This window comes from Hemitrygon akajei, chromosome 6 (assembly GCF_048418815.1).
Source record: "Hemitrygon akajei chromosome 6, sHemAka1.3, whole genome shotgun sequence".
Taxonomy (NCBI): Eukaryota; Metazoa; Chordata; class Chondrichthyes; order Myliobatiformes; family Dasyatidae; genus Hemitrygon; species Hemitrygon akajei.
This window is the reverse complement of record NC_133129.1, coordinates 123,924,780-123,951,656: the sequence shown is the minus strand read 5'-3', so window position 1 is coordinate 123,951,656 and position 26,877 is coordinate 123,924,780. Positions and strand designations below refer to the sequence as shown.

General features: G+C 42.2%; 1 protein-coding gene and 1 long non-coding RNA gene across 4 annotated transcripts in view; one reads left to right on the top strand and one right to left on the bottom strand.

Annotated features, from left to right (window-relative positions):
- The window catches only part of LOC140729442 (uncharacterized), a 52,049-nt gene extending 44,321 nt beyond the window's left edge, over positions 1-7,728 (top strand). The window contains exon 3 of the long non-coding RNA XR_012099326.1: positions 5,021-7,728. This is a non-coding gene — a long non-coding RNA (uncharacterized lncRNA). The remainder of the gene's footprint in view (positions 1-5,020) is intronic.
- Positions 1-26,877, bottom strand: part of dgkza (diacylglycerol kinase, zeta a) — a 463,144-nt gene that overhangs the window by 86,989 nt on the left and 349,278 nt on the right. The window lies entirely within an intron of this gene.

Below are 26,877 nucleotides of genomic sequence, written 5' to 3'. Positions count from 1 at the left end.
TAATCACTACCTCAGGATAGCAACACTGTCACCACTCAGCAGTATAATGTTCTAACTCTGTTCTTTCTTGCAAAAATTGCGTATAATTTGCTTTTGTTGTGAATGTTGCGCCTCTCATGCTCTGCACTTGTCACGCTGCTGCAACTAAGTTTTTCATTGCACCTGTGCATACGACAATAAATTCAACATTGACTTTGAGAGATGAATGATGCATTTTTTTTAGACTGTACTATTTGAGTTACTGATGCTTGCTTTGAATTAGCTCCTAAGTCACAGCAGATTCCCTGAAGCTACAGAGAGATGCAATCATTCCCATACAATTCTTCAACAAGTGCCACCAGTGTTATCATTCCTTAGCCCTCCCTTGATTGTACCACCATGGCAATTTTTTTTCTCCCTTTTGACTCTGTCAAGCTGAAGCTCAAGATAATTAACAGAGATCTAACCCCTAAAGTAAAAAGGTGGTACCATTACTATTAAGTTTTCTATCAGTTCCATGCTGTTAAAGGCTTGTGGAGACTTACATTCATTTCAACTATTAAAGTGTACTGTTTAGTGCTCTCTAAAACATTTGTCCTACTGCTCCCACTGGAATGAATATTGTCCAGCCTCCATTAATCTGTGACACTGTCGGTTACATTACACATACATTTCTCCTCTGACAATCGGAATATCTTGGAACGGGCGTATTGTTTAGGGTACTGGAAAGGGCACATCACCCTGTCAGTAGGGATAAAGAGGCAAAAAGGATTCAGGTGTCAACTTTGTTGAAGATGCAGCCATTATATGAGTAGATTCAGAATCATCAGAAGCTCTCTCAAGTACCTTCTATTCATTGTATATCTGCCTGTCAATGCTCAGATTTAATTGAGATGGCAACTTGCCTTGGTTAACCAGAGAACCAACGATGCACAAAGAATCCACTTTGTAACCTGTCATTCTCCTCAATCAGAATCAACTCCAGCATGTTACAGTAAATGCCAGGATTAATGATTGTGATGTGCTATCCTTTTATTAGTTTCTCTCCAAGGCGCACCATGCCTACACACAAATATCTGGAAATCTGGGAACGGCTGCTTCATTTCCTCTCTTACAAAAGTAGTGTAATTTAATGTTCTTTTCTTCTTGTGAAGTCCTTCTTCTGAGGACAGGCTGGAGATTACTGCCAGGCTGCAAGAGCAGCTTAAACTGATTAAGAGTCCTAAATAACTTTGCCCTCATGCCAACATGTGTTTCTGTTTAGATTAAGTTTTTGTGGAACAGAAGCAAATCTGCCACCTTCCAGCTGAAACATAATCACACACTATTCTATAATTCATACATAGAACAGTACAGCACAGGAACAGTCCTTTCAGCCCATAAACTAGCTACGAAGTAACTCAAAACACACCCAAACACAAATTCGTCCTACCTACACAAAGTCCATATCCCTCCATCTTCCTCACATTCATGTGCCTGTCTAAATATCTCTCAAAAGCCTCTGATGTATTTGCCTCTAGCACCATTCCAGGCAGGGCATTCCAGGCACCCACCACTCTCTGAGTAGAAAACTTGCCGCTCACCTTCAAAGCATGCCCTCTGGTATTAAGACATTTCAACCTTGGAGAACAGATACTCCCTGTACTACTCTGTTTATACCTCTCATAATCTTATAAACCACTATCAGATCTCGCCCTCAGCCTCTGCCGCTCCAGAGAAAACAACTTAAATTGGTTCATACTCTTCGTGTCTCCATGGCAGTTTACCCATTGCATGCATCGGTTCGAGGTCATTCTCCCTGACAGGTGACTCACCACATACTCATTCTCCCACCAGAATCAGATTTAATATCACCAGCGCACAAATGTCACGAAACATTACCACTCATTACATGAGATTCTATCTGCTCCCGCTATTACAATGGATGGGCTTGGCCTCTTTGTCGTCAGTGTCCCAGTCAATCGAACACTGCTTCATTGCCGTTCCTTTGTGGGAAAACTTCTTCCAGACAAACACCTTTGACCACAAGTTCATCAGAGCGTGGTCAGCACAGAACATTCTGTAGGGCAAGGATGTTGTGCAGAAGTTTCCTGAGCAGTCTATCCATACCATTTCACAGATTGCCTCATCAAAGAATTGATTGTGAACTTCAGAAAATGTAAGACAAGGGAACACACACCAGTCCTCATTGAGAGATCAGAAGTGGAAAGACTGAGCAACTTCAAGTTCCTGGGTGTCAACATCGCTGAGGATCTATCCTGGGCCCAACATATTGATGCAATTACAAAGAAGGTACGACAGTGACTATATTTCATTAGGAGATTTGGTGTGTCACCAAAGACACTTGCAAATTTCTGTGGATGTACTGTAGAGAGCATTCCAACTGGCTGCATCACCGTCTGGTATGGGGGGGGGGGGCACTGCACAGAATTGAAATAAGCTGCAGAAAGCTGTTAACTCAGCACCATCATGGGGACTAGCCTCACCAGCATCCAGGACATCTTCAAGGAGCGATGCCTCAAAAATGCATCATTAAGGACCCCCATCACCCAGCATAAGCGCTGTTCTAATTGCTCAGTGAGGAGGTACAGGAGCCTTAAGGCACATACTCAATCATTCAGGAACAGCTTCTTCCCCTCTGCCATCAGATTTCTGAATGGATATTGAACTCATCAACACTACTTCACTGCTATTTTTCTCTTTTTGCACTACTTATTTAACTTCTTAAATATATACTTAGTAATTTACAGTTTTATTATTACATATTGCAATGAGCTGCTGCAAAAAAAAACCCAAATTTCATAACATACATATGTTGGTGATATGAAACCTGATTCTGATTACAAGAATTTATCAATGGCCACTTGGCTGGAGGTGAGAGGCCCTCCTCATCAATTCCTTCCTGCATAGATAGTAGCTCATCCCCAGCGCACAGTGCTTTCAACACCAGTGCAATGAAGATGATACAGATACCACCTCTTTGTGGGGAATGCATTTACAAAGAAGGTCTGGAGGAGTATGCAAGAATTCTTGCTTTGGTTCATCCTCAGCAGCTGTGTGAGTTGACACTCTGGTCTACAGGATGTTTCAGAGACACACCAAGACAAAAAACAGTGTGCTAATGGAAGGTCATCAAGTCAGTGAAACATGCATATGGTCTTCCTGCAACCGGTTGGTCTGTCAGCACGGTGAGGTGTCTGTTGGAAGACAGCCAACTGGCACAGTCCAGGCTGCAGGTGTACATGCTGAGGGACGCACTGAAGCTTGGTGCAGCCAGTACAAATGCTTTGTGGGGAAGGACTAAAGTCCAAGGTACATTCACCATCTGATATTGAGGGGATTAGCTTTGTGTTGAAGTCCTTCAAACACTGAAGCATATATCATCCCAAGAGGCTATGACTCTCTCTGTATATGGAATGTGATAACACTGTAAATTTAAAGACCAAACAACACCATGAATGTAAAGCATCATACACACAATGCTGGAGGAACTCAGCAGGTCAGGCAGCGTCAATGGAAATTAATAAACAGTCGATGTTTCGGGCTGAGACCCTTCTTCAGGACCAGGGCGGGGGGGGGGGGGGGTGGTGATGCCAAAATCAAACAGTGGGGCGGGCAGGGGAAAGAGGCTAGCTGTAAGGTGATACATGAAGCCAGGTGGGGTGGGAAAGGAGAAGGGCTGGCAAAGGAGGAGGAGGATCTCACCGTCTGATATGGGGGGGGGGGGGGGGGTGGCACTTTTTTAAAGTGCTGATGCGAGTGAACTAACAGGAAGAGTTGTTTGCAAATGTGGACATTAAATAGGATCGAACGAGGTCAGAGCAATGTGAGTGGAGATTAAGACAACAAATTAATCAAAGATGGCCTTATCCAAATGACACAACAGGGAATAGTGAGAAGTCTCCTCCTTCTAGCTTTCGATGATGTGGACTGGACAAGCAGCTTTCACACTGCCTTCCCAGAGCCTTCCTTACCTTTACCACAGGAAATGGAATTAGTTTATTATTGTCTCATGTACCAAGATATAGTTTATAGCCTGTCTTTCATACTGACCAGATCATTACATGGTGTATTGAGGTAGAACAAGGTGAAAAGTTCAACAGAACAGAGAAACAATGAGGCAGATTGTCAAGAGCTCAGCTTATTGTACTAATGAACTTTTAAGACAACTTTTGAAGCTGTCTTAGAGCCTGGTGGTTTGTGTCCAGGCTTTTGAATCTTCTCCCCAATGGAAAAAGTGGAGAAGGGAGGATGGCCAGGGTGGGATCTTTGATTATGCTGGCTGCTTTACTGAGCCAGTGAGATATGTAGACAGAGTTCATAGAGGGAGGGCAGATCCTGTTATGTGTTGAGCTGTGTCCACGAATGTCTGCAATTTCTTGAGGTCACATGCAGAGCGGTTGCCGTACCAAGCATGAAGATAGGATGTATTGTATGGTGCATCGGCCATGAAACAAAGAGCTGGCTAGAACAGGCACCTGTCATAAAGATGCTGGAACTGGATACTGAAAACATAAGCAACTCCACCACCCTCTGTGTCCAATAGTTTGTCCATTGTTACTTTCCTAACTATTTTAGACACTAAAACAGCTGGAACAAGAAAGCAAGACAGTCACAGAAGACAGTATCCTCCACACATCCTGACAATGACATCACTGGTTTCCCACAAGACAGAATGCAGCTGTGTTACCGTGACTGTGCGCACCTGCTGACACCTTCAGAACAGCCAGCAGCTGCATCACACACGCTCCGACTTTTAATTCCTGCATCGTCCTCTGCGTTCTCATTTCAAATGACAGGCCCTGAGGGTTACCAAATCCCAGTAAGTGAAGTCCAAAAGTGTTATAGATTTTAATTTTATTTGTATATAAATAAAATGTCTTCTGATTGCATAAAAGAGATAAGCAATTATCAAAGGTTGAGATATAGTGTGCAGACAGGGCAAGATCATTAGTGCAGGCAAATGCTGCAGGGACTTTGGAAAAGGCTCCTATTCTAACCTATGCTTTTTCATGTGTCTCTTGCAAACCCACTGATGCAGTCTGGATCTGTGGATGGTGGACAGAGAGGCCCAGGAGCAGGTGTGCAGTTCAAAGGAGAATCCAGAAGTGTCTTGCAATACTCCCGAGTGAAACAACCATCTGATTTGGCAGAAAATGAAGTTTTCTTTGAAAAGAGCTTATCAAAGTATTTCAATTTTCCTCTTTTGCTTCATCACTGGTTTCCTCACATCACGGACCAAATGCCACTGAACACTTGGAGACTTCATCAATTCCCATCACTGTCTGTCAGGAGTACGTATGCTCTCACTGTGACTGTGTGGGTTTCCTCCGGTTGCTCTTGTTTCTTCCCACAATACAAAGACGTATGGAGTTCAAACCACATTTATTATCAAAGTATGTATAGACAACCTTGAGATTTGTCTGCTTACAGGCTGCCATAAAACAAGAAACACGAAAAGAATCCAATTTAAAAAAAAGACCAACTCCCAACATGCAGAGAGAACAAAAGAATTCAACGTGCAAACAATAAAAGTAAGCGACGGCGTTCAGAACAAAAGTGAGTCCATAGACATGAAGCCTGGTGCAGCCAGAGCAGGCCCACAGACTGAGCTCATCACACAATTAGTCGGCTAACTGGCCACAGGGTGTGATTGGACAGTGGGGGCTCACTGGGCTGGAAGGGTCAGTTACCGAGCTGTATCTCAAAACAAATACAACTAAGTTGGTAAATGGGGAGGATCTGACAGATGGAGAAGGGGTGATTAGTTTTTAGAACTCAGTGCAGAACTCAATTTTCAGTTCACTGTAAAGGGGAAGATGGGCCGCTCCCATCTGCCAGGTTACTGGGTGAAGTTATTAATTACTCTCCGAACGGACAGATACTGCTGTATAAAATGAAACCCCAAAACTAAATCACTGTTTGCAAATTTAATATCATAAAACCACATAAAACACTGTAACATTCTGATGCCAGGACTCACTTAGAAAATCATGAAAAATTCACTGACTACAACAAAGCCTTCGACTAGATAACTGCTCTGTCCATTAAACGCTTTAGGGCATAATGAATTCATGTAACTGGTATAGACGACTGTGAAACCAGGTCACTGCTGCCTACACAAGGTTCAGATGAAGACTACAGCGGTGCCTGAAGGAAAGTGAAATCTCATCATTGAAGCAACACACGCAAAATGCTGGAGGAACTCAACAGGCCAGGTAGCATCTCCTCCCACCCCCCACTTTCCTTTCACGAATCAACTTCCCAGCTCTTTACTTTATCCCTCCCCCTCCAGGTTTCAGCACTCACCTGGCGTTTCTCTCTCCCCTCCCCCGCCTTTTAAATCTATTCCTCATCTTTTTAGACCCAGTCCTGCCGAAGGATTTCAGCCTAAAACATCGACTGCACTCTTCTCCAGAGATGCTGCCTGACCTGCCAAGTTCCTCCAGCATTTTGTGTGTGTTGCTCGGATTTCCGGCATCTGCAGAGTTTCCTGTTTCTCATCATTGAAGGGAATGGTACCAGTACATTCGGCCCTCCTTATCCACGGGGATTGGTTCCGGGACTTCCCGCGGATACCAAAATACGCAGATGCTCAAGTCCCTTATTTAACCTGTCTCAGTGCAGTGGTCTTTAGGACCCAGTGGAACCCTGGACTTTATTTAACCTGTCTCAGTGCAGTGGTCTTTAGGACCCAGTGGAACCCTGGACTTTATTTAACCTGTCTCAGTGCAGTGGTCTTTAGGACCTGGCACAGCTCTGAATCCGCAGTGTTTCTGTTCACAAAAATAAACACAATCACGACTGAAAATAAGGTGGAAGTAATAAAGCGATCGAAAAGAGGTGAAACGCCATCTGTCATTGGAAAAGCGTTAGACTACAGTCGGTCAACGATCAGAACAATTTTAATGGAGCATGTGAAAGATCCTGCCCCGATGAAAGCTACAATTATTACTAAGCAATGCAGTAGTCTGATTATTGAAATATGTATGTTTCTGAAGTGTTTTATATGCATAGAAAGGTAAAATATATACTATATACTAAGAAAAACATTTGACTAACTAACAATAAATAATACCAGATGTATCTGTTCCAACTTCAAATCCAACTTAAAGATGGACTCAGGAACGGAACTCGTTCATAACCCGGGGACTGCCTGTACTCTTAAATCATCTCTAGATTACTTGTAATACCTAATACAACATAAATGCTATGTAAACAGTTGTTATACTGTATTGTTTAGGGAATAATGACAAGAAAAAATAGTCTGTACATGCTCAAACGAGTGCCGGAGAGAGAACTTCTGGGTTTTCCTGATCCGCGGTTGGTTGAATCTGCGTGTGCGGAAACTGCAGATAAGGAGGGCCGACTGTACTTCCAGCAACCTCTCAAGAACAGAAGCCAATTTTCGCCTGCAATTGGGGGGAATCGAGCAACTCTTAATTATAGCTCTCTTGTAGCTCAGAGTTCCTCCGTTAGACCAGAAATAGAACACAGAGTAGCATAGCGGTTAATGTAATGCTATTACAGCACCAGCGGCAGAAGCTGAATTCCTCCACTGTCTGTAAGGAGTTGCTAAGTTCTCCCTGTGGCCATGTGGGTTTCCTCCCGGTGCTCCAGTTTCCTCCCACATTCCAAAGTCACGTGGGTTAGTAGGTCAATTGATCAGATGGGTGCAAGTGGGCACGCTAGCTTATTGGGTTGGAAGGATCTGTGGCTGTGCTGTGTCTTTAAACAAACAAATAAATAAACGAATATGCATCTATCAAAACACTGGTTATTCATTTCAATGGCTATCTGCTGATTAATGCTTGTTGCAAAACAAGGATCAACACTGTTAAGTTTCTGCTACACATCCACTATCCTTACAATACTCTAGGTCATGGACCTACTGATAAAGGCAAGAAAATTTGCAGATGCTGGAAATCCAAAGCAACTCACACAAAATGATGGGCTGAAATGGCTAGCACGAGAGGGCACAGGTTTAAGGTGCTGGGGAGTAGGCACAGAGGAGATGTCGGGGTAAGTTTTTTACTCAGAGAGTGGTGAGTGCATGGAATGGGTTGCCGGCAATGGTGGTGGAGGTGGATACGATAGGGTCTTTTAAGAGACTCCTGGACAGGTACATGGTGCTCAGAAAAATAAAGGGCTACGGATAACCCTAGGTAATTATTGTGTTCGGCACAGCTTTGTGGGCCGAAGGGCCTGTATTTTTTCTGTAGGTTTTCTACATTTCTATGAACTCGGCAGGCCAGGCAGCATCCATGGAAAAGAGTAAGCAGTCACTTTTTGGGCTGAGACCCTTCATCAGGCCTACTGGTAGTACTGCCTTGAGTAAGGTTGTGAGTATAATTTCCACTCTAGAGGTTCAGCACAAATATCTAATCAAAATTAAACACCACAATAAAGGAGGTGCTTGAGGAGTGGAAGAAATGCAACTGGGAAATCAGAAGGGCTAAAATAAGGCATGAGGTTGCTCTAGCAGACGAGGTGGAGGAGAATCCCAAGGGCTTCTACAGATATATTAAGAGCAAAAGGATAGCAAGGGACAAAATTAGTTCTCTGGAAGATCCGTGTGATCATCTTTGAGATACAGGAGATCTTAAATGGATTTTTTTGCATTTGTCTTTATTCAAAATGGACACAGAGTCTATAGAACTAAGGCAGAACAGCAGTGGGGTTATGGACCTTACATGGATTACAGAGAGGAGATGCATGCTGCCTTGAGGCAAATTAGGTAGTTAAGACAAGGGGCCTGATAAGGTGTCCCTCTGACCTTGTGCAGAAATTACAGAGCCCCGGCAGAGGTATAACTGAGATGCTGGAGGACTGGAGGTTAGCTAATGTTACTCCGTTGTTCAAGAAAGGCTTTAGTATATATATTTATTTCTTTCCCCAAGTAACCATTAATTTTCTCTTCAGAGCACCTATATATTTAGCATGTGGAGACCTTCCAACAACCAGGCACTCTTTCTTTCTTTCTTTCTTAATTTTTTTTATATAGGGAAGTTAGGGGGGAGGGATTAAGGGGAGGGGGGAAGGGTCACATACTTTTTTTTCTACACTTGTAATCATTTAAAAATGCAATTAAATAAAATTTAAAAAAATAAAAAAAAAGAAGAAAGGCTTTAGGAATAAACTGGGAAATTATAGGCCAGTGAACAGGACATCAGTTGTGGGTAATTTATTGGAATGTATGCAGGGATAGGATATGATATATATAAGTATTTGGATAGAGAGGACCTGACTGGGGATAGTCATCATGACCTTATGCATATTAGATTTTGTCTAACCAATCCTATAGAGATTTTCGAGATTACCAGGAAAGCTGTTGATGGAAAGGCAGTGAACGTTGCCTACATGGAATAAAGCAAGGCCTTAGACGAAGTCCTGCATGGTAGGCTGGTCCAGAAGGTTCAGTCACTTGGCATTCAGGATGGAGAGGTAAACTGGATTCACCACTGGCTTCACGGGAGAAGCCAGAGAGTGGTAGATGCGTCTTGGCTCAAGGCCACAAGGATCAGTGCTGGGTCTCTTGATTGTTATCTATATTAATGGTTTGGATGACAACATGGTAGACTGGATCACCAAGACTGCTGTCATCTACAAATTGATGATCCTGTTTACCACAGTTTCATAGCCAGGAAGGCTAGCAATATCTTTACAACTCAAAAAATGAGCTGAAAAATGGCAGATGGAACTTAATGCAGACAAGTGTGAAGTGCTGCAATTTGGGAAAATAAACCAGTGTAAGACATACACAGTGAGCTGCAGGGCACCGAGGAGTGCAGTAGATCAAAGAGATCTGGGAATACAGATCCACTATTCCTTAAAAGTGGTGTCACAGTGAGATAGAGTTGTAAAGAGAGCTTTAGGCACCTTGGCCTTCATAAATTAGAACACCGAGTACTGTTGTTAGGATGTTAATGTTAACACATTAGTGAAGCCAAACTTGGAGTACTGTGTGCAGTTTTAGTCATCTATCTACGGGAAAGATATCAATGAGATTGAAAGAGTACAGACAAAATTTACAAGCTGTTGCCAGGACTTGAGCACCTGTGTTATAGGGAGAGGTTAGGACTTTTCCCCCTGGAGCATAACAGAATGAGAGATTTGACTGAGGTATAAAAAATATGCGGAGTATAGATAGGGTAAATGTACGCAGGCTTCCTTCACTGTGGTTGGGTGAGACTGGAACTAGAGGTCATATTGTAGGTTTAAGGTGAGAAGTGAAATATTTAAGGGAACCTGAGAGGGAACTTCTTCACTCAGAGGGTGATCCTAGTGTGGAGCTGCCAGTGGAAGTGGTAGGTATGGGTTTGAATGCAACATTTAAGAGAAATTTGGATAAGGAAATGGATGTGTGGGGTATGGTCCAGGGGTGAGTTGATGGGACTAGGCAGATAAATGGGTCAGCATGGACTAGATGGATTGAATAGTCTGTTTCTGTGCTGTGGTGTTCTATGACTCGATGACTGAAAGAGTTTTGTAATTTCAGATGAGATACAAAACAAATATCTTTCTGCCTCAGGTAGATGGAAACAATCCCTTGTGATTATCTTCAGTATCTTGAACAATGTTTTTTTTCCAACTGACATCATTAAAAAAATTGGTCGTTATTATATTGCAGCTCGTGGAAGCTTGCTCCCCTTTCAGAAGATTACAGACTATACACTGTTGGGTGTTATCTGCTTTGAGAAAATGAAAAGCCATGAAAAAGCATCAAATGAATTCAAGCCTTTCTCAGCTTTGTGACTAATTATAACTTGGACAGTAACAAGATAAAATCTTTAGGACAGATCCTTATCATTGCTTTCTTTATTCATTTCCAGGAATTAGGCACCACAGGAAAAGCCAGCCTTTATTACCCAAACCTACTATCACTCAGTGGTGATGCAGGGAGCAAGCCTCCCCTTCACTGCCCGTTCTTCCAGATAGCAGAGGCTGCGGGTTAAGAAAGCGCTGATGGATTAGACCCTGGCAAAGTAATAGTGTGCATTTTGTGGATGGCATTCTCTTCGGTCTTCGTGCATCAGAGATGGAGAGAATAAATCTTTTAGCAGGTTGGAGAGGGCTTTAATTAAGAGGGCTGCTTTGAACCCCTGGAAAGCTTATTGAGTGTTTTAGGTGCTGCATTCGTCCAGGCATCACATTCCTAAATTGCACCTTTTTGATAACCGGGTAGAAAGTCCTTTGCTACAAAACATCAGATCAAAAATACTCTTGTATTTTACTGCAGTTGAGACTCTGGTCAATGGTGACCCTCAGGACCCTGATGCTGGGAGAACTCGTGCAAGGGTTGCTCGGTAGTTATATTCTTGTTGGAGCTGATCATTGCCTGACATTCCAATGGCGGGAGTGTTACTCACACTTCTCAGACTATGCCTGACGGCTGTCGGGGTCTTACAACATGCAGGTAAAGACTGCTTTATTTGTGTTGGAGTTATGAATGGAGTTACTGAATGTTGTGTGATTATAACAACAAATACTGGCACTTCAAAAAAAAAACAGAGACTGTTGGAAACAGTTAGCAGGTCAGGCAGCATCTGGGGAAAAAGAGGTAAAGTTTCAAATCAAACCTTCGTCAGAACAGCGGAAGAGAAATCAAAAGGTAATCTGCAGCTTTAAATGACCTTTTCTTCCCTCTTCATTAATTCTAACCAAGGCTCTCTTGTTCCTTTTCTACCCACGCCAGATGACCCTCCAAGATTTTCTGCTTTCATTCCAGATTTGGTGCACCTACAGTTTTTATCATTATCGTTTCTTGGTTCATGATGGTAAGAATGATGGAAACAACCGAAAGACCTCAGCCGATGAGTTGGCTCTGAAGAAACCTACCATTAAGTCCTGGAGCTAGAATATCTTGAATCAAACAATCACAGCTAACTTCCTATGTGTGAAATAGGACCTCAACCCTTGGAGTGCTTTCTCTTGTTGCCCATTAATTTTAGATCTTAATATAGTTCCTAATTGCCACACTTAGTCACAATTAGGATGGTGGTGAACATTGGTAGCTTGGGCTGAGGGATTTGATGTTGCAGTGTTTGCTATTCTCAGCATCGAGGCTAGTCACTCTTAGTTCAGGAGTGGAATTTACAGCAGGTTTGAATCAAGATTGCAGTGAGGTCAGGAGCTGAGTGGTTCTGGACATTAGTGAGACTTTCTGATTGCACTAATGAAGGCACCTTCTATCACTCTGATGCTTACTAATTGGTAACTAAGTAGACTGGATTCCTTCTGCTTTTCACTCCACCCGATACCAATTCTGTAACTAGTACAGTGTCACCCACAGCATGGATTATTCTGGAATGCAGATCTTCTGTACTATAGCTGGGGCCTTTGCCTCTTAGTTGTTTTCTGAAATCCAAATCAATGAACTGAATGAAGAATGGCATTCATATTTATGGGGCTTCTCAGAGGATGTCCAAGATGTACGGTAGAAAGAAAAAGTTTATGAAGCCTTTGAAATTACCTGGTTTTCTGCATTAAGTACTCATAAAATGTGGACTGATCTTCATCTAAGTCACAATAATAGATAAACACAATCTGCCTAAACTAATAACACATCAACAATTGTACTTTTCATGTCTTTATTGAACACATTGTTTAATCATTCACAGTCCAGACTGGAAAAAGTATGTGAACCCTTGTATTTAATAACTGATAGAACCTCCTTCAGCAGAAATAACCTCGACCTAATGTTTCCTGTAGCTGCTGATCAGACTTGTACTATGGTGAGGAGGAATTTTAGACCATTCCTCCATACAAAACCGTTTGAGTTCATCAATTTTTCTGGAATACCTTGCACGAACAGCCTTCTTCAGGTCATGCCACAGCATCTCAATGAGGCTAAGGTCTGGATTCTGACTTGGTTATTCCAAAACATGAATTTTCTTCTTTTTAAACTATTCTGTTGTTGATCTACTTATGTTTCAGATCATTGTCTTGTTGCATCATCCAACTTCTGTTAAGCTTCAGGTGATGGACTGCTACCCCAATATTCTTCTGCAAAATGTCTTGATACAATTTTGGATTCGTTGTTTCCTCAATGATTGTAAGCCATCCAGGCCCTGAGGCAGCAAAGCAGCCCCAAACCATGATGCTCCTTCCACCATGCTTCAGTTGGAATGAGATTTGGTGTGCAGTGCCTTTTTGCCTCCAAACATAGCAATGTGCATTTCTGCCAAAAAATTCAACTTTTGTCTCATCTGTCCACAGAACATTGTCCCAGAAGCATTGTGGAACATCTTAAATGGTCTTTTGCAAACGTGGGACGTGCAGCAATGTTTTTTTTGGAAAGCAGTGGTTTCCTCTGTGGTGTCTTTCCACGGACACCATTCTTGTTCATTGTTGTTCTTATAGTGGACACATGGTCAGAGACTTTAGTAAGCTTTGGAGATTTCTGCAGGACTTTTGCTGTTACCCTTAGGTTCTTATTCAGCTCCTTCAACATTGCATGTTGTGCTCTTGGTGTGATCTTTGCAGGATACCCACTCCTAGAGAAAGCAGTAACAGTATTGAATTTCCTCTATTTGTAGACAACTTCTCTTACTGTGGACTGATTAACACTCAGGTCTTCAGAAATGCTTTTGTAGCCCTTTCCAGCTTCATACACCTCTACAATTCTTCTTCTAAGGTCCCCTGAAAGTTGTTTTGATCGAGGCATGGTGCACAGGGACAGATCTTTCTTGAGAAGAGCAGGCTCTGTCAGTAACCTGACTTTGTGTGTCTTTTTTTTTATAGGGCAGGGCACCTCTACAACCCACACCTCCAATCTCATCTCATTGATTGGAGCACCTGACACCAAATAGCTTTTGTAGAACGCATTACCCCGGAGGTTCACATACTTTTTGAACCTAGACTGTGATTGTGTAAATGATGCATTCAGTATTGACGAGAAGTAGTACAATTGTTTGTGTGTTATTAGTTTAGGCAGATCGTGTTTGTCTATTATGGTGACTTACATGAAGATCAGACCACATTTTATGAGTACTTAATGCAGAAAACCAAGTAACTGCAAAGGGTTCACCAACTTTTTCTTGCAATTGTATCTAAGCTCATCTTAGCAAAACATACTGTATCCATCTTTGTTAAATTGGTAAAAAGTACACATTTTAAGAAATATCTGGTCATATTTGTTATAACTCTCTTTTTAATGTTACTTTCAATGTTGTAATCTGCCATCATGACGTGTTTGTAATGAAGGTAGAATATAAAGATGTCTGGTTGTAGTGTCTATTTTTAGTTTTATTTTATAGGGACATGGATTGATTGATTTATCTATGTATGTAGTTATTTATTTATTTAGATTTGGTACAGAATAGGATCTTTGAGCCAAGCTGCGCCGCAGTCCCCATGTTTATTTCAACCTAAATCACAGGACAATTTACAATGACCAACTAACCTAACAACTGGTATCGCTTTGGACTGTGGGAGGAAGCTTGGGCACCAGGAGGAAACCCAGTAGTAAAACATCCCAAAGGACTTCAAATTACTGTCAAATAATATTGATATTAAATTACACAATAGGGTTGGGGAAAAATGTGAGATTCCTAGTCAAATATAAAGTTTGAAAAGTCTCTAACTGGAGAAAGAATTATGGTAAAGACGGTATATGACATGCTTGTCCTCATCGGTCAGAGCAGAGAGTACAAGAGTCAGGAAGTCAAGCTACATCTATATAAAACTAGGGTTAGGTTGCACTGGGAGTATTCTGTGTGCAGTTTTGGTCATCGCATTACACAAAGAATGCAGAGGCTTTAGATAGGGTGCAAAAGAGGTTTACCAGGTTGCTGCCTGAATGAGAGAGTACAAACTACAAGGAGAAGTTGGAAAGATTTAGGTTGCTTTCACTGGAGCATCAGAGGCTGAAAGAGTCAGAATCTTTCCCCCAGGGGTAGAAATGTCAAGTACTGGAGGGCATACATTTAAGGTGAGAGGGGCGAGTCTAATGGAGATGTGCAGGACAACTTTCTTTCTTTCTTCTTACATACACACAGTGTGGTAGGTACCTGGAATGGGTTGCTTTGAGTAGTGATGGAGGCTGATACAACAGTGATGATTAAGAAGCTGTTCGATAACCATGAACACGCAAGGAGTGGAGGGGTATGTAGAGTACAGACAGAAGAGAATGTTTAATTTGACATCATGTTCAGCATAGACATTGTGAGCTGATGGGCCTGTTCCTTTGCTCCAATGCTCTATGAGTTCTAGAGTTTAGCTGTTAAGCATCATTCAATGGCAGTGGTAGGCACTAAAATAGGTCTGAACTGGAAAACTACAGAATTAGGAAAGGGCTGGAGAGGACAACAGGGATAAAAAAAAAGGGAGAACGTGCAGTGGCTTATGAAAATATGGTTGAGGTAAAGCCATGGCAGGGACTAATATTATTCAACAGGCACAAGAGCGATGAGCAAATGGGATTCAGGCCACCAAGTTTTGCAGCAGCATACAGTATATTATGATTTCAGTATCGAATGAACTAAGGCGAAGATGTAATCAGAACTTTCATCATTGAGGTGACTGAGCCCTCTTGTGATCAAAAGCTCATAGTGAGGTCAAATGCAATTATTATCTGATACGTAGTCAGGTTCAACCTTAAATGCTTGTTGGTGATAGGGAGAGGGTGGATAACCAGCAAGTGGATTGTGTGTCAGGCACTGTAAACATCGACTTTCAACTTTGCACCATTAGTTATGGACCTGCTGCCTGTCAGATGAACATGAGAATACAGGAACTGCTAGACAGTGTGAGATGGGACTGTATGGCCTCAGCTTACAGATGGGACTGTATGGTCTCAGCAAAGTACTGAAGTAGGATGAGGATTAACGATGAATGCTTAAGGGGTTCTAAAAGATATGACGTGGGGAGAAGGAAGAGAAACTATTTCATAGTAATCTGTCAATGACTAGATAGAAGAGGGTGGGACCAAGGAAGTTATTTTGCACAGATGGTTGATGAAGGAAAGCACAAGAGGAGCTTGGTGCTATCAACCACCTCAAAGATCAACAGGTGGAAGGACACAGGGGGACAATTTACCCCAGTGACACTGCAAAGTGGCATTTATTACGTTGCTGAGGCTGTGTCTATTCTTTGGCTAGGGAAACAAAACTAGATTGAGCTGAGAAACTTCTCTGAGTTTGGAAGATGACAAGTCTTGAAGAGCTTAGAAGAGGTTTAGGAGGTTCAAGTTGGGACCAATAACTCGCAAATGTGGAATCAGGTGGTTACTTGATTCAACAGAGGAGAGAAAAACCAATAAGAGTATCAGAGAGTCCAAGAAGGTGACCAACAAATTAACAGGATTCAGGTCCAAGGAGCATAAGTGGATAACGCAAGCTTTGACAGGGCAAAACAAAAGGAAAACTCTCAGAAAGGATTTAGGGACAGAAGTACAGAAAGAAAAAACACAAGGGCGAGAACACAATATTGCCATAAGAGAAGTTTATCACAAAAGACTATGGAGGAGGGAGGAGAGCAGCAGTGACATTTGATAGTAATCTAGAGGACAGCAGTGAAGTGAATTTAAGTTAGGTTTGTTTTCTGGGATGATCCTGGAATAATCAGCATTTTTAGCAGGAGACAGCATGACCTCATGCTGTTTTGAGTAGTCTCACCAGATTAAGCAACAATTGCTTACACCAGTGACTTGTTCATGTTGTTGAAGTCTGCCTTTCATGGATGAGGAAACAAAGAGCAGTGCACCATTTGTTATGTGAAATATGAAATGTGATTAGAATATAATTTCTTTGATCGACTCAAGGCCAATGTTTCTGAAAGACTTTATAACATGCAGTTATGTTTTACTTCAAAGGAAAATATCTTCATTCCATTTTATTTCATCAGGCTGAAATCAGAACTAAATTATCTTTCTTGTGCACATGTAATTACTCATATTATTTCAGCATGGACACTAAAGCAGAACACACACTCAATAACCACGTTATTAGTTAAGTCCTGTACCTAATACAGTGGCCACTGAGCTGCTGTAACCATCCACTTCAACGTTCAACGTGATGTGTGTTAAGAGTTGTTCTTCTGCACACCACTGTTGTAATCTGTGGTTATTTGAGTTATTGTTGTCTTCCTGTTAGCTTGAACCAGTTTGGCTGTTTTCCTCTGACCTCTCTCATTAACAAAGCCTATTTTCCCACAGAACTGCTGCTCACAGAACATAGAAAACCTACAGCACAATACAGGCCCTTCGGCCCACAAAGCTGTGCTGAACATGACCCTACCTTAGAACTACCGAGGCTTTACCCATAGCGTTCTATTTTTCTAAGCTCCAAGTACCCATCCAAGAGTCTCTTAAAAGACCCTATCATATCCGCCTCCACCACTGTCGCCATCCCACGCACTCACCACTCTCTGCATAAAAAACCTACCCGACATCTCCTCTGCACCTACTTCCAAGCACCTTAAAAACTATGCCCTCTCGTGCTAGCCATTTCAGCCCTGGGAAAAAACCTCTGATTATCCATACCTCTCATCATCTTATACACCTCTATCAGGTCACCTCTCATCCTCCAACGCTCCAAGGAGAAAAGGCCAAGTTCACTCAACCTATTCTCATAAGGCATGCTCCCCAATCCAGGCAATATCCTTCTAAATCTCCCCTGCGTCCTTTCTATGGTTTCCACATCCTTCCTGTACTGAGGTGACAAAAAACTGAGCACAGTACTCCAAGTGGGGTCTGACCAGGGTCCTATATAGATGCAACATTATCTCTCGGCTCCTAAATTCAATTCCACGATTGATGAAGGCCAATGCACTGTATGCCTTCTTAACCACAGAGTCAACCTGCGTAGCAGCTTTGAGTGTCCTATGGACTCGGACCCCAAGATCCCTCTGATACTCCACACTGCCAAGGGTCTTACCATTAATACTATATTCTGCCATCATATTTGACCTACCAAAATGAACCACCTCACACTTATCTGGGTTGAACTCCATCTGCCACTTCTCAGCCCAGTTTGGCATCCTATCAATGTCCCATTGTAACCTCTGACAGCCCTCTACACTATCCACAACACTCCCAACCTTTGTGTCATCAGCAAATTTACTAACCCATCCCTCCACTTCCTCATGAAGGTCACTTATAAAAATCACAAAGAGTAGGGATCCCAGAACAGATCCCTGAGGCACACCAATGGTCACCAGCCTCCATACAGAATATGACCCGTCCATAACCACTCTTTGCCTTCTGTGGGCAAGCCAGTTCTGGATCCACAAAGCAATGCCCCCTTGGATGCCATGCCTCCTTATTTTCTCAATAAGCCTTGCATGGGGTACCTTATCAAATGCCTTGCTAAAATCCATATACACTACATCTATGGCTCTACCTTCATCAATGTGTTTAGCAACATCCTCAAAAAATTCAATCAGGCTTGTAAGGCACGACCTACCTTTGACAAAGCCATGCTGACTATTCCTAATCATATTATACCTCTCCAAATGTTCATAAATCTTGCCTCTCAGGATCTTGTCCATCAACTTAGCAACCACTGAAGTAAGACTCACTGGCCTATAATTTCCTGAGCAATCCCTACTCCCTTTCTTGAATAAGGGAACAACATCTACAACCCTCCAATCCTCCAGAACCTCTCCCGTCCTCATTGATGATGGAAATAGCATTGCCAGAGGCTCAGCAATCTCCTCCTTTGCTTCTCACAATAGCCTGGGGTACATCTCATCCGGTCCCGGTGACTTACCCAACTTAATGCTTTCCCAAAACCTCCAGCACATCCTCTTTCTTAATATCTACATTCTCAAGCTTTTCAGTCCACTGCAAGTCACTACAATCACCAAGATCCTTTTCTGTAGTGAATACTGAAGCAAAGTACTCATTAAGTACCTCTGCTATTTCCTCTGGTTCCATACACAGTTTTCCATTGTCACACTTGATTGGTCCTATTCTCTCTTGTCTTATCCTCTTGCTCTTCACATACTTGTAGACTACCTTGGGGTTTTCCTTAATCCTGTCTGCCAAGGCCTTCTCATGGCCCCTTCTGGCTCTCTTAATTTCACTCTTAAGCTCCTTCCTGCTAGCCTTATAATTGTCTAGATTCATATCATTATCTAGTTTTTTGAACCTCTCATATGCTCTTCTTTTCTCCTTGACTAGATTTACAACAGCCTTTGTACACCACGGTTCTTGTACCCTACCATCCTTTCCATGTCTCATTGGAACGTATCTGCTCAGAACCCCACACAAATATCCCCTGAACATTTGCCACATTTCTTCGGTACGTTTTCCCGAGAACATCTGTTTCCAATTTATGCTTCCAAGTTCCTGCCTGATAGCCTCATAATTCCCTTTACTCCAATTAAACATTTCCCTAACTTGTCTGCTCTTATCCTTCTCCAAGGCTATAGTAAACGAGATAGAATTGTGATCACTATCTCAAAAAAGCTCTCCCACTGAGACACCTGACACCTGACCAGGTTCATTTCCCAATACCAGATCAAATACAGCCTCTTCTCTTGTAGGCTTATCTACAAATTGTGTTAAGAAACCTTCCTGAACACACCTAACAAACTCCACCCCATCTAAACCCCTCACTCTAGGAAGATGCCAATCAATATTTGGGAAATTAAAATCTCCCAACACAACAACCCTGTTATTATTACTCCTTTCCAGAATCAGTCTCCCCATCTGCTCCTCAAGGTCCCTGTAACTATTGGGTGGTCTATAAAAAATATCCAGTAGAGTTATCTACCCCTTCATATTCCTAACTTCCACTCAGAAAGATTCTGTAGACAATTCCTCTATGACTTCCTCCTTTTCTGCAGCTGTGACACTATCTCTGATCAATAATGCCACGCCCCACCTCTTTTGCCTTCCTCCTTATCCTTTCTGAAACATCTAAACCCAGGCACGTGAAGTACCCATTCCTGCCCCTGCACCATCCAAGTCTCTGTAATGGCCACAGCATCACAGCTCCAAGTGCTGATCTACGCTCTAAGCTCATCTGCTTTATTCATGATACTCCTTGCATTAAAATAGACATATCTCAAACCAATTCTATCAACTGCCTATCCTCCCTTTCGTACTGTCTCCAAACTTTCTCTATTTGCGAGCCAACGTCTCTTTCCTCTGTCACTTCAGTTCAGTTCCCACCCCCCAGCAATTCTAGTTTAAACTCTCCCCAGTAGCTTTAGCAAACCTTCCCGCCAGGATATTGGTCCCCCTCGGATTCAAGTGCAACCCGTCCTTTTTGTACAGGTCACACCTGCCCCAGAAGAGGTCCCAATGACCCAGAAATCTGAATCCTTGCCCCCTGCTCCAATCCCTCAGCCACACATTTATCCTCCAGCTCATTCTATTTCTATACTCACTGTCACGTGGCACAGGCAGTAACCCTGAGATTACTATCTTTGAGGTCCTGCTTCTCAATTTCTTTCCTAACTCCCTGTAGTCTGCTTTCAGGACCTCCTCCCTTTTCCTACCTGTGTCATTGGTACCGATTTGTACCATGACCTCTGGCTGTTCTCCTTCCCACTTCAAGATATCGTGGACACGATCAGAAACATCCTGGACCCTGGCACCTGGGAGGCAAACTACCATCTGCATTTCTTTTTTGTGTCCACAGGATGTCTGTCTGACCCCTAACTATAGAGTCTCCTATCACTGCTGCCTTCCTCTTCCTTTCCCTACCCTTCTGAGCCACAGGGCCAGACTCTGTGACAGAGGTGCGACCACTGTTGCTTCCCCCAGGTAGGCCGTCCCCCCCAACAGTATTCAAGCAGGAGTACTTATTGTTAAGGAATACTTAATTATTAAGTGCCGCTCACTGAATGTTTTTGTTTTGTTTTTCACACATTCTTCATAAACTCTAGAGACTGCTGTGTGCAAAATCCCAGGAGAGATCAGCAGTTTCTGAGGTAGTCAAGCCACCACATCTGGCACCAAGAATCATTCCTTGGTTAAAGTCACCTATATCACATTTCTTCCACATTCCGATGTTCGGTCTGAACAACAACTGAACTTCTTGACATGCTTTTATAGAATGAGTTGCTGCCATGTGAGTGGCTGAGTAGATATTTGCATTAACACAGTGTACAGGCGTACCTAATAAAGAGGCCACACAGTGTGGTGCCGTGCTACTACTCCATACTGGGATATTCATTCCATGTGTTTTCACTCCACCATCAAAAGGGATTTCAAAAGCTGCCAGTTTAGAGACAAGTCAATAATTTTCTGCTCATTTTACCTTCTTTACATTTTTGGGTCATCCCTGCCTTCATATCACAAGGAGATACTGCTCCCTGCTATTGCTCTACGTGGCTGCTCTGCAGTACAGGCCACTGAGCTCACAAGTGAAATACAACCTGCATTTTTATAGCGCCTTTTATAACCATAGGACAATGTACTGTTAGCATTGTAAAGCATCAACTGTGAAAGCGAAATAACTTCCACAGGGAACACTACGGTAATGTTCAAATGATCTGTTTTAGTATAATGTATGGAACTTTTCAGGAGGATGCAGAGAGAATACATTCACATTCATACAGCTTCATAAGACCTTTGCTGTGCATCTGAGAGGACATACAGATCTTGAATTTACATGCCAAAGATAGGATGTTTGACAATACAACAGCATTACACTTGTGAGTTAGTATGAACAATGTGTTCAAGTTTCCACAAAAGGAACTGATTTCATAATTTTCTAACTTAAGGGTGAAAATATTACCGCAGTCACAGTACACAAAACATGTTGTTTTAATTAAGATACTTTTCATTTTCAAGTTATTTTTCAGCTTTTGGTTTCAACCCCCATCTATGGTTCTCTACAAGAACTAGAAGTCTATCTGGAACAAATTTCCAACAGACAATCAATATAGCTAGCAGTGTTACTGTCAGTCTGACACCACTCAGACGTTGAAAAACAAGCAGCCTTCAGTTCTGTGGCATCTTTTCAGAACTATGGGTTTGTCAAGGTTTTTATGATGTTAGGAAATGGAACTATCAATACATTTGAAATGATTTAATAAATAGATAGGATTTTGAACTTCATGTCCACCTTGAAAAGGAGGAAGCAGTTTTCCCATACGAAAACAATTCAATAGGTCATGGGAGGCCATTTGCTCCACTTCCAGAAGAATAATCAATCAGCATACTCTCAACCTTTCCACAAGGTCCAGCAAATTTTCCCTTCTTATGTCTAAATTCAACACTTTTTTCCAATAGAACTACTGAAATCCATTTTAGCTATCCTTTAAGGCAGTGTATTCCACATCATAGCATTAACAACATTTGCATTTCTCCATGGTAATGATATCAAATGATATCCTCTGATGATGACTCTTGCCATAGGAAACAGATAACCTTTACATGAATTATAGAATAAATATAAAGATCGTAAGGATACAATTTTAAAGAATGATCAAAAATTACAAATTGAAATAATAAGCAAATCTATGAGCAGCGGGATATTAATGTATTTAGTAAACTACTCAATGGGTTTGAGAAGTGTCAACCTAATGGATTTGGTAAAGTACTGTGTGACCTTGGTAACTGATAATGATTGATATGGAGTAGATTGTTGTCCTCCGTATTCTTCTAAATCCTCTAGAATATCCTCAAAGGTATATCAAGTAATTCAGCTGTCTTTATTACTAAAGTCATCATGATATACTAAATACAGCCCATATTTAAGGCATAGAAACCACGAGAAGATACTTACACGTACTTATGACTGACATTAGAAAATGTCTACATGGCTCTAATAAAAGATACAGTGCTCATCTCATTTACTATTGAATTCATTGCCACTTGGCATCCAGGAACGTGTGTGTTTCTTCCTTTTGCCTTGTTCATTTTCAGTGGTTTCTCATTCCCTTCTAGTATTTGATAAGATGTTGACCGAAGTTCACTTCCATGACCACATTTTTGTCATCTGGTCTCATTCGATCAGGGATATTCCCTTTGTTCTGTGTGTGACTTCTCCACCTCCTCCTAGAACAAACTTGTTTCCTCTCTTTTCCAGTTCTGATGAAGGATTATTCTCTCTGCACAGACACTGCCAGATCTACTGAGTGGTTTCCTCATTTTCTGTTTTTATTTCAGAGAAATTAAGATTAATTAATGCTTAAAGATATATTGCACTGCTCACAAAAATATTAGTAAAGAGATTATCATGGCCGTGACTTTGAACCTAAGTCAAAGTGTCTCACTGCTATGACCTCAGGTGGCAATGAGTACGTAGCTATCCTAAATAATATAGTTCGGCATGCAAATACAAAATGCACAGAATAAGCCTGACATTTTCAAGGAATTTAGGCAAGGCTTTTAAATCAGTGGGATACAAGCTAATTGATAAATTGTTGCATCACCCTGGGATCTGTAATCATCTTATAAATCTTACTGCTGACATTTCTTCAAATTCCCGCATGGTGTTTGAAGGCCCCGGGGAGATGAGCAAATCAATTATGATAATGAGAGGTACGAAACTGGGATATACTCTGTCACCTGTATCCATTCAATACTGTGATGTATACACAGATAGACACCAAAGCTACAGCTTGTTCTTCCAAAGACAAGTCAATTGATTGCATTTGTTAATGATATTCACTTTTAAGTAACTCATGTATGGGGCAACTTAACGACTGCGGAATGCTTCTGAGCTGAGAATAGAACAGCACAAAGATTCCCCAGTGAACTGGAAGAAACAGGTTTCTGTTGTTATTCCTGTCATATAGACTGCAGAAAAGATTGGTCAATAGTATGCAGTTAAACTACATTCCAGTAACTACAGGAACTCTGCAACCCTCCATTGACAACTACATCCTCAGCCACTGATCCCTAAGCTCTGCCTATGTAATTCCTAAGCCCTCTAAGCCCCTCTCTTCATTTGAGAAAATTTCTCAAAATTTTCCTCTGAGACTAAACAATTAGTTACCTAACATGAGGCTCAGTGCCAAATTCTGTATGATCTTGCCTTTGGGTCCAAACGGTAGTAAACAACAGGGAAACAAGTTACATGTTTCATTTGCTGATGTGACTGTGAGTAGCTTGTTACAGAACAACATGAGGAGAGCCCCTGAAGCAGATCATCAGAACGCCCTGCTCAGCAGTAGGGCACAGGAGCAGGAGCCTTCAGTGTGGAAGGAGTATCAGGATGGTCATATATTAAAGCTTGCCACATTTTCATTTTACATACTGTGAAATTTCCTTCTTTTTCTCCCCAATAATACCATCACACTTATCGCTATTCTGCAACTGAATTGACAAATGCAGTCTGGAGATTTGCCTGGGGTTAGAATGTGCCAATCTTCAGATTAACTTCTAAGAGCTATTTTGTGGGAAGATACACAAGTGAAAATGAGTGACTGACTGGGTAAGCGTGCAGGAGTGCACGCTAGTGCAAGTGCCCGAGTGTGCAGATGACAACCTTCCTTCCGCCACCGGCAACACCTTAATCTCTCTTCAGTTCAGTATTCTAAAGCAAGATGGACTGATCTTCCAACATACATAGCGGAACTCACAGAAAATGCTGGAGGAACTCAGCAGGTCAGGCAGTATCACTAGAAATGAACAAGCAGTCAATGTTTTAGGCCGAGATACTTCTTCAGGACTGAGAAGGAAACGGGAATATGCTGGAATAAAAAGATGGGGGGCGGGGTAGAGAAGGGGTCGAGGCTAGCTGGAAGGTGAAGGGTGAAGCCAGGTGGGTGGGAAAGGCCAGAATAAAATGGTGGGGGGAGGGGGTTGAGGCTAGCTGGAAGGTGAAGGGTGAATCCAGGTGGGTGGGAAACATCAAGGGTTGGAGAAGAAGGAATCAGATTAGAAAGGGCAAAGGGAAGGAGGTGGGGACCCCGGGGGAGGTGACAGGCAGGTGAGCAGAGGTAAAAGGTCAGAGTAGGGAATGGGGGGGTGGAGGAATTAGCTTACAGGAAGGAGAAATCAATATTCATGCCATCAGATTGGAGGCTACCCAGAGGATGGTCACCTCACAGATATCTATGGTGGTCTAAGTGCATGCACCAATATTTCAACAGGTCGTCGTCATGGCTATCCCTCGAGGTCAAGGATGATGGTCTTCATTCCGTTGATCTATCACAGAGCAAAGACGCCTGTGCGTGTATTTGTTTAGCGTGTACTTGATGTTGCACTCCAAGAAGCACACGATACTTCACAAATCAACCAACTGATCCCAGTGGCATGGAAACCACGATGATTGGAGCGGATGGATTTGTTACAGCCTTCATCCCCCTTCACAGCCATTGAGTTCAAAGTAACTTTGTCTGCCTGTTCCACCATTGAGGTCTTGGTTGGATTGTTCTTTGTCAGGGACCTCACCCTCGACCTTACCGCCATGGTGACCCTACCAGAAGCATAGCTCCAGACGGCATCGCTCTTGGAATCTCAGGACCACACAAGTTTCTCCACCACAACAAGGTTACAATCCACGGAGAAGCAACAGGTCAGAGAGTCATAGAGTCATGAGTGCAGAAGGAGGTTCCTGGTCCACCCAGTCCTCGCTAACCACCAAGCAGACTTTGTTGCACTAATCCTAACACTTTTATTCTCCCCACACTCCCATAACATCCAGATTCCACCATTCATCTCCACAACAGAAACAATTTACAGTGGCCAGTTAACCTTCTCATAAGATGACCATTTGTTGGCTCTGGGCCTACATTCACTGGAATTCAGAAGAATGGGAGGTGGGGGTAATCTCATTGAAACCTATTGAATGTTGAAAGGCCTTGTTAGAGTGGATTTGGAGAGGATATTTCCTATGGTAGAGTAAGTCCAAGACCAGAGGACACAGCCTCCGAATAGAGGGACTTCTATTTAGAACAGAAATGATGAATTTCTTTAGAAAGTGAGTGGCTGTGGAGACCAAGACATTGGGTATATTTAAGACAGAGGTTAATAGATTCTCGATTAGTCAGGGCATGAAGGGATATGGGGAGAAGGTGGGAGATTGGGGCTGAGAGGAAAATGGATCAGTCATGCTGAAACAGCAGAGCAGACGATGGGCCAAATGGCCCAATTCTGTGTATTTCTATGAGCTTATGGTCTAACCACACACATTTGGGATGTGAGAGGAAGCCTATATACACATAGGAATTGTGGTGAACTTCACTCTAGTAGGATCATGGTCAAGTTGATGGAACCGTGAGACAGCAGCTCTACTAGGTATGCACTGTGCAAAGTGGAAGCAGGCAGCAAGATAGAATGGACACCAGGATGCCAGAGTTAAGGCTCTTGATTTCATCGACCACTTACTTCTGAATCGCTGAAACGAACATCGAAGAGATACTTCCTTGAGGAATATAAGGAACAGAAGAGAAGGAAACAGGGAACCAGAGGCATACCCAGTGTGAGAAAGCAGCTAGTTCACAAGAAATAATGGGAAGACTTTGTGAACAACACATTACCAAGTATAGGGAGGAGCTGGACCAACCAGGGTATCAAAGATTGAAGTTTTAAAATTGCTCAATTACAACTGAAAACTAAGCAGCATTCTGGAACTCTACCCTAAAGAAAGCTTTATAAACAATAACCTTTTAAATGCCAAACAAAAATGAATAAAGTTGAAGGATGTGGAGATCTTTAAATTATTCTAATCATCATCGACTATTCATCAAAATGGATCCACATTGCACCGAAGCTCCAGCAGTCTAAATATTTGCATTAATGGGATTAAACCTACACATCAGGCTGCCTGATTTTATAACTTAAGCTAGTCACAAGAGCAATATGACTTTCAGTGATTTCAGACAGTGAGACAAAATTTTAAGCTTTGCCAAACACACTGCAACATGAAGACTAATCTAGAAAGAGAGGAAACAAACAAATGTGAAATACTTTGCCTCTCTCTTCATTCAAGTGGCTGTGGGGCTGATGGGCACTAAAAGCTCTTTGTTAGTATCAGTGCGAGTCAGAGT